We start from the raw sequence: 9,477 nt of genomic DNA on the forward strand, positions 1-9,477 counted from the left end.
TTTGAGTTCACACACCTGCGTTCGAATCTTCACTCTTCCTTTTTATTGCTTTGTATCTTTGGGCAGGTGGCTTAACCTCGCCCAACCTCATTCGTGAATGGTCATAATAAATACTTAGCTGGTGCCAGTCTATCTGGAAGGTGTTCAGTCAATAGCCCTTACGAGGGCTTTCTCATTTTAGTGGATATTCATATCCTATTTTACATGTAAGAGAACTGTCCCTGACTGCTGGTTCCAAAGTCCTGCGCTTCCCAGAAACACTGAGCCGTTTATCCCACCTCTTCGGGTGCCTCCCACTCTCTCGAGTCGGTGCCTCCTGGTCCTCCAACAGTGAGGCAAACTCAGGACCCCTTCAAACATCCCAGAAAAAGGAGAGTCACTGCCTGTTCTTCTGCCTACACCCAATCAGCAGTTTAATATCTGCTTGTCTGGACAGCTCTCCGCTACCCTTGCCACCGACTCCTGGTTTATTTCAAACTAGCCACTTCATTGAGCACCAAACCAGGAGTCAGTGGGCTAGGGCCAAAGATGGGTTGAATGTGTTTTCTGCCCTTCACAGCAAGTGGAGTGCCAATAAGACCCACAGGTAAATAGTTAACAATGAAACTGTGCTGTGTGCTATATTTAACAGATTCTAGAAAAGTTTTTAACATGCTCTCAAAAAAAAAAAAAAAAAAAAAACCCTCTGTACCAAACAGTGTTATAAGTGCTTTACAAACATTAACTCATTTAATCCTCATATACTCATAATGGTCCTATGAGGCAGGTATTCTACTTCCTTATTTACTGATGAGGAAAATGAGGGATGAAGTAAACTGCCTAAGGTTACAGGGCTCGGGATTCAAGCTGAGGCTGGTTCCGGAATCCCTGTATGCCCAGACTCAGAGAACTAAGTTGTCGGAATTCACAGCCCTGCCCTGAGTGTCAGGGCTGGGAGAGGTCTAGAAAATTCTCCACTGTAACTCCCCACCTCCTCCTACCCCCGGTTCACATGTAACAGAAGAGGAAAGTGACCTGAACCATTCAAAAAGAGCAGACTAGTGGAGGACTCAGGTGATCCCACAGGGAAGGGCCCCAAAGTTGGGACTTGCAGTGTCAGTAAGGGAGGCAGCAGCCTGGAGAGATCCAGAGAGGGGGAGAGCTTGGGGGATGGGAAGCACTGTGGGAAGAAGACCTTGATGGCTTGCTTTTGCAGCTGGAAGCCAGAATTCCTGGGCAGAGATGGGGATTCACTCAGCTTCAATCACAAATCTGGGAAGAAGCTTAGAGCCTATCAAACCAAGGCGATTTCTCAAATGGCAGTCAAAAGTAAGGATAAATCAGTGGGGTTTGTCCTCAACTACTTTTTTTTTTTTTTAAACTTAAGTGTTATCTCTACTGAACACACAGCACAGAGTCATTTGTCAGGGTTGATTCCTTGCTCAAAGTGGGGCACCACGTGGATACGGAAAAGAATTCACACATCCTGAGAACAAAGGATGAGTGAGGGGGGCTGATTTCAGCTGGATTCCAGCTCTAGGAGCAACCTGAGGGACCGACTTCACAGCTCCTAACCGGGTCACAGCCCTCACTTCTTGCCCTGCAGGGGGCAACTGCGGGCCCATTAAGTCCCTCCTCCTGCCTGGAGTGTGGGGTGGGGATCTAAGCTCCAAGCCCTCATCTCTCCCTGAGGCCTACAGCCAGCCTCAAAACCCCAAACTCTTAGAGCGACAGCTTCTCTTCCAGCAGAATGCTTTAATTCATTCCCCAGACCCAGGGAAAATCTCAGGACTCTAACAACTTTCAACCAACCAGCTTATCGGTTAAGCTGTTACAAAAACTCAGATAAGGATAATCAGGAGGCACAGCCCTATTTCCCTCCACTGTTCATTAAAACAGTAAAGCCCTCTCTCAGCCTTCCCTCTCCGTTTATGTTTTCCACAGAAGCACAACTCTGTTATCAAGCACTGAACATTCAGTGCAGGACCCGAATTGAAGTGAGGCAAGCCAAGTTCTCTGCAGGGTTGAAGGAGGGGCAGCTGCCGTTTGGCCCACAGGGATCCCCGCCAGGACACCCGGGTCCTTACTTGGGGAACATCTTGTGAATCCACAGCCTGCTGTTCACACGAGCCAGCTATCGGTGCTGCTGTCTGAGGAAGACAGGATTTCTGTCTGGAAGAGAGAGTGAGCCCAAGTGATTGTAGCTAATGCCTCAGGACTCTGGGCTTGTAGAGGAAGAGTGCTTTAAGGAGGCCTGAAAGTCCCGCTCCAGCCCTCTACGGTCGGTCGCCATCTGAGGATAAACAGCGGGAATGAGTGTCACTGGAAAAGAGAAAGGACAACACTGCTGTGTACTGGTGGCTTCCTACAACTCCCCTGGCAACATCCTTCCTTCTCTGTCCTCAGAACCCAGCCTGGGACTTGAGTGTCTGGCCCAGCGATAGTACAAGCCCTTCTCTCTGGATCCTGGAGCTCTTCCAGTCTCTAAAAAGAAATCACCCTCTGCCTCTATGCCCGGCATGTCATAACTACGATGATAAAACTGCTCAAAGTGGGGCAATAAGCAAACCTTTTTGACTCCTCTACTTTCCTTCACATAAAACTGTTTTCTGGGGCACCTGGGTGGCTCAGTGGGTTAAGCCTCTGCCTTTGGCTCAGGTCATGATCTCGGGGTCCTGGGATCGAGCCCTGCATCGGGCTCTCTGCTCAGCAGGGAGTCCCCCTCTCTCTGCCTACTTGTGATTTCTGTCTGTCAAGTAAATAAATACAATCTTAAAAAAAAAAAAAAGTTTCCCTACACTATTTCTTTAGATGAAATTCTAAGTACAAAACAGGCAGACACTTTTGTTATTTGGGAACGGTTCACGTTAAGTGTAGTGAGGGACTGAGAGATTAGTGGTATGAATTAATACAGGATTTCTGAGAAGCCATTGCCTAGCAGGATTTGCATTAGGGGAAATGCCTGAGACAGGAAATGGGAGGGTGACAGGCTGACAGAGTACGTGTGACCCAAGTGAAAGAAGGATTAAAGGAAGGTTGAGCAGGTGGAACGTTTCTGAGGAAATTCAGGAAGAACGTTGAGGAATCCTCAAGCCAAGATCACTCTTCAGAGCAGGCCTTGCCTTCGCCTCCTTGGCACAGGGATACTAAGTCAGCGGTGAGCAGCCTGTGGGCAGCACAGCCTCTGACTGAATGCTTTGAGGGATTTCAGAGTGGCACAGTAGGAGCCCCGGGTGAACCAGCTCTATGAGATTTGGGGGATGGATTCTCATGGTCGTGCACGTACATTCAATAGATTAGTCAGAAATGTTTTTATGTCTGTTTTATGTCAGTGACTACTTACTGACTGACGGAGGGAGGTTATCCAAGTTGCCTATCAGCCAACGGCAAGGTGGTCAGCCAGGTTTCTAACAGGCCGGCTAAGGATTTTGCGGAGGGCAGAGCAGGGGAGCTGGTGGCTGTCCTATATCTGAACGCAGTGGAGGAAATGCCTGTCTCCCAGAGGTGATAACAGGAGCCCGTTCAGGGTTGTCCAGCCTAAGACATGTGCACAAGAAAGAACAACAATCAGAAACCCTCATGAGTTTCTCAAATGGCTAAACATAGAGTTACCCCATGATGCAGTGATTTCATTCCTGGGTGTATACGCAAGAGAAATAAAAGCAAATATCCACACCAAAACTCATACACAAATGTTTAAAAAAAAAAAAAAGGCATTATTCACCAAAGCCAAGATGTGGAAACAACCAGAGTGTCTGTCGGCTGAAGAATGGATAAATAATATGCAGTACAGACATACCATGGAATAGTTAACCATGAAAAGGAATGGAACACTGATACACACTGCCTGAATGAACCTTGAAAACAGTAGGCTGAGGAGAGACGTCAGACCGCAAAAGGCCTCGTGCTGGAGGGTTGGGGGCTTCTAAAGAAGGGACATGGAGTTTCTCTGTGAGGTGATGAAATGTTCTAAAATGGGCTGTGGTCTGGTTACACATAACGGTGAAGTGAACTAAAAACACTAAATTGTGCAATTGAAATGGGTGAAGTCGATGGTATGAGAACTATATCTCAGTAAAGCTGTTTAAAAAAAATCTGTGAGAGCCTCGCCACTAAGAGCTATCGCTCAAGGGCATGGAGGGGGTGTGTGGGGAGAGCTTGGGAACCCGGACTCAGCTGCTGAGCTGCAGGGAGCAACAGTCTTCTTTTCCTGCCAGTCCTGACATGCTTCCCAATCTCCTCAGGCAGCTCCAGGGGTGCTCCTCAGGGTGTGGCTGGGCCAGCACCAGTGGTTCTTGCTGAACCAACTGAGAGAGTAAAGGAGGGACGGAGGCAAGGTCTTAGTGGCAATAAGGACAAAAACTTGGCGGTCTAGCCTCAGGCCCCAAACTCTGCCTCTAGGCACCTCACATCTCCTTCCAGACAGGTGACTGGAAGTCAGGTGCCTAGGTCCCATTTCTTTTTTTTTTTTTTTAAACATTTTATTTATTTATTTGACAGAGAGAGATCACAAGTAGGCAGAGAGGCAGGCAGAGAGAGAGAGGAGGAAGCAGGCTCCCTGCTGAGCAGAGAGCCAGATGCGGGACTCCATCCCAGGACCCTGAGATCACGACCTGAGCCGAAGGCAGCAGCTTAACCCACTGAGCCACCCAGGCGCCCTAGGTCCCATTTTTGACTTCATATGCCACCCCAGGCCAGGCCCTTCCTGGCTATGCAACTAATTTTTCTCCCAGATCCCCATCTGGGGGAACACCCAGGCCCAGGATTTTGGAGGGAGGTGACAGACATCAGACATTTCTGCCACAGCCTTGACCTCACCCCAAACAGCCTCTAAAACCTTTGGAGATCTATCCCCTTGATCATTCGTGGTCCACTGTTAAAGTGAAATGCCCTTGGGAGGATGAATGGTCTGAGTTAGCTGTCACTTGAGGAAAAGAAAGAAGTTCTCATTTTCCTGGACAAGTTTCTCATTGTCCTGTAGCCATGCCAACGAGGAACCACCACAAAGGGTGGTTAATGACAGTTTAATCAATGACAGTTCATCTCCCTTTTACTGAACAATGACGTTTGCCTCAGTGACCACACTTCTGTAACCCAGCCAGTCAGCACCAGCCACGCTGTGCATCATCCACCAATCCCCTAACTCTGCCTCCTCTCAGTGTGTCCATCACTAAACTTCACACCTCCCAGCACCTTATAGAAGACCCTTGCTGCCTTCAAAGGGATCACACCCTGTAGGCATTGCTCTGCTCTCAAGTAATAGATCCAGCTTTTTGTTTCAGATATTGAGACAGGCTATCTTCCATAGACACACTCATATTCTGGAATATCCCCTTCCTGGGAGTAATTTATCCTCACTTCTAAAGCCATTGCTCCAGTATTGTTGGTGAATTAGAAAAAGGCCAACTCTGGGGCACCCCGGGGGCTCAGTGGGTTAAAGCTTCTGCCTTCAGTTCAGGTCATGATCCCAAGGTCCTGGGTGGAGCCCCACATCGGACTCTCTGCTCAGCAGAGAGCCTGCTTCCCTTCCTCTCTCTCTGCCTGCCTCTCTACCTAGTTGTGGTCTCTGTCTGTCAAATAAATAAATAAAATCTTTTTAAAAAAGGAAAAAGAAAAAGGCCAACTCTTTTAGACAAGCCCCAGTGAAGACTAGATTTCAACTCCCCCAGCTGGGAAATGAAGCAGTCCACAGTTTGCTCAACCGAATACAGCAACCCTGCTCACCCCTCATACTTGGTCAACCAGTGAGTGCTGCCCATTCTACCTCCTAAACACAGTTTCCAATCACAGTCTCAGTGTCAGACCTCAGCGTTTCTCATCTGAACTGGTACAGTAGTAGTCTGTAACTGGCATCCACAACTCCAGTCTGGGAATCAGGAAGTGACCCTCACCGGACCCTGAATCTGCCTGCACCTTGGTCCTGGGCATCTCAGCCTCCAGAACTGTGAAGAGCAAATTTCTGTTGTTTATAAACAGCCCAAACAGACCAAGACAGTCCCCTTACCCAAAGCTCTCCCTGATTCTCCTACTAGGTCTGACCACTCCCTGCCAAGCTGGGTCCTCCCACAGCACCTCCCAACCCCCCACAGGGGCATAGCTGGATGATTGCACAGCTCCTCTCTCCTTCCCCCTGCCTTTGCTTCCTCTCCAGCCAGCCAGTGAGCCCTGCACGGGAGAGCAAGAGCGAGGTGACTTTCATCTCTTTGTAACCGGGTCATTGTGAAGGATGGGACTTCGGGACAAAGTGATAATTCCAACTCCACCACTCAATGCTGTTGAAAACTAAAGCAAGTTACGTGACTTTTCCCAGCTTTGGTTTCCCGGTCTGTAAAGCCTGTAAAACGTGGAGAACAATAGCACCTGCTTGGCACCTTCCAGGAACAGGAGGGCAGGGATGTATCCACAAAGGCCAGAGTGGGGTGTAATTACCTCCAGGACTCATCGCCCTTAATCTAGTCTGGGCTTCACAACAATCACAGAAATGGATTCCTTAACAATAAAAATAATAATATAACTTTAAAAAAAAAATCACCCTGACTTTGCACGGCGTGGTTGTGAGGATGTGTGTTGCAGGATGCTGCCAGTGAAGCCCGGCTCTGGGAATGCTCATCCATGGTGGATCTCCATGCTATGACCATGAAGAGTCCCTGGCACAGAGACAACTGCTAAATGTTACCTTCCTCTCTTCCTCTCTTCCTCTCTTCCACAATGCCCAATATACTCAGCAGTAGTGTGTATCGGCTGACTAAATGGAGGACCAATACTCCTACTAAAGTACAAGCTCCTTCAGTTATTTTCCCAGATTGCAATGTGCAAAAACTCCCTATGAAAATCCAGACTCTTGGGGCGCCTGGGTAGCTCAGTGGGTTAAGACGCTGCCTTCGGCTCAGGTCATGATCTCAGGGTCCTGGGATTGAGTCTCGCATAGGACTCTCTGCTCAGCAGGGAGCCTGCTTCCTCCTCCTCTCTCTCTCTCTGCCTGCCTCTCTGCCTACTTGTGATCTCTCTCTGTCAAATAAATAAATAAAATCTTTAAAAAAAAAAAAAAAAGAAAATCCAGACTCTTTATTCTGACCCTCAGGCCCTTCAGGATCTGCTCCCAAGATAGCCCTCTGACAGCCACCCTGACCCTCTCCTGCACCTCCTGGTGAGCTCTGCTCATGTCACATATCCATTTGACAAGTAGGAGTACTGCACACCTACTAAGTGCAGACACTGACGAAAGCTCTGAGGACACAAGAATGGACCAGACATGGTCCCTGTCCTCAGGGGGTCCAGCAGTCAAGGAAGAGACAGGGATTGCCGCCTAGGTGGCTCGGTCAGGTAAGCGTCTGCCTTCGGCTCAGGTCATGATCTCAGGGTCCTGGAATCGAGCCCCACATTGGGGTCCGTGCACCATGGGGAGTCTGCTTGTCCCTCTCCCTCTGCCCATCACCCCCACTTGTGCTCTCTCTCTCTCTCGCTCTGCTCTCTTTCAATTTTTTTTTTTTTTTTAAGGAAGAGACACAGAAGCAAAAAGCATTTCTATGAATGGAGCTTCAGTGAGCATTCGAGTTCTGAGGTCCTGAAGAGAATGAGATACATCTTCGATTTACAGATGAGAAGACTGAGAAGTTTTGTGCTTGTCTCAGCAGCAGTAACCCGTAGGTTTCTTTTGCTGTTGTTGTTTTAAGATTTTTAAAATTTATTTGTTTTTTGAAAGAGGGTGCACACATACACACGCACGCACACAAGTGGTGGAGGGGCAGTGGTGGAGAAGGAGCAGAGGGAGAGGGAAAGAATCCCAGGCAGACGCCCCGCAGAGCACGGAGCCTTACCTGGGGCCATTCCACGACCCTGAGACCATGACTTGAGTGGAAGCCAAGAGTCAGATGCTCAGCCAACTGAGCCACCCAGGAGCCCATAACCTGTAGGTCTCTTAAGAGCAGGAGAGCCTTCAAGCATCTTGATGTACCTCCATATGCTAACTTAGCACAGTGTCTTGCATATAATTAGTGCTCAAGAAATAACTTTTGGGGGTCGCCTGGCTGGCTCAGTCAGTTAAGTGACTGCCTTTGGCTCAGGTCATGATCCCAGAGTCCTGGGACTGAGTCCCACATCAGGCTCCTTGCTCAGGAGGGAGCCTGGTTCTTCCTCTCCCTCTGCAGCTCCCCCTGTTTGTGTTTTCTCTGTTCATCTCTCTCAAATAAATAAATAAAATCTTTATTTAAAAAAAAAAGAAAGAACTTTTGGGAATGTAACTGAGTTAAATTGATCAGAACCAGTCCTCTCCACACCAAAGATTCAGGGGCAGCTCACTGCCTACCCCGTATCAGTTCTTCCTTTCTAACTTAGCAATAGAACTCCCACTGGGAGGAAGGGGGTGGGCTGCAATGTTCCCGACTAAAAGGCTATAGTTCTCAGCCCCTCTGCAGTTAAGTTTGGCCAAATTACTAAATTCTAGCCAATCAGATATGAGTAGAACTGGCTTAAAGGGAGCTGACTTGGCTGGGAGTGCCCCCTTGGCTCCATCTTACTGAGTCTGGGCCTTCGCCTAGACTGAATGTGATGGCTGGAGCTCCTGCAGCCCATCTTTGGAGCATGAGGTGACACCAAAGATGGAAGTCATATACCAGGGAGGGTAGAGCAGAAAAAGAGAACGCCTAGGGCCCTGAGGACTCTATGGAGCCACCATATTAGCCCACCTACCTCCTGACTTGCCGAATGTGAAGAATTAATCCTGTGTGTTTGAGCTACTATCTTGAGGTCTCCATGTTAGCAGCTGTACACAATTCATTCCTGATACAGAGGCCCCTGACAGGAATGGGAGGTTGGAAGCAGTAGGTGGGGAAATGCATGATTTTGCAATAAGAATGAATTTGGGGGCATCAGGATGCCAGGTTAGAGTGGCGATCACATGGTCTCTGCTCACCCACACTCCCTCCTGCCTGTCACGGTCACATCCTGTCAGATGACAAATGAAGGTGGATTCTGCTTTGGGCACAGTCCCCTCTTTGAGTAAGAGCACACCTGCCATGCCCAGATTTCAGTCCTCTTCACAGTTTTGGGTCCTGGTTAGCACACCAGGCCATCATTCAGTTGGTCAATGGACAAAAGCCAAGAGATCCCATCCTTACCCTAGGAACTCCCTCTACAACCAGGCCATCCGTTTGTCCCCTCCGGACTTAGTCTAGGGAGCAAGCTCTTCTTCGGCCAAATGGAATGTTAAAGCCGCAGAGGCTGAGGGACATGCAGCCTTCTGTGACAGTGATGTGCCAGGCATGGGGCTCAGTGTTCTGCATGCACGATCTCATTTTAGCCTTGGAACAGCAGCCCTATTTTCAGGTGAGGAGACTGTGGCTCACCAAGTTCAGCTACTTGTCCCTGGTCACACCTGGGATATGGCTCCAAACACGGGCTTGCGTGAATCCATGGCCTGGGCTTTGACACAGCTCCACAGTGAGGGCAACCCTCCGAGCAGCCATAACTCCACCACCTGGGTCATGATGGGCTGCCTAG

Source organism: Mustela putorius, unplaced genomic scaffold (assembly GCF_011764305.1).
Source record: "Mustela putorius furo isolate JIRA1106 unplaced genomic scaffold, ASM1176430v1.1 tig00003909_pilon_pilon_pilon, whole genome shotgun sequence".
In the NCBI taxonomy this organism is placed as follows: Eukaryota; Metazoa; Chordata; class Mammalia; order Carnivora; family Mustelidae; genus Mustela; species Mustela putorius.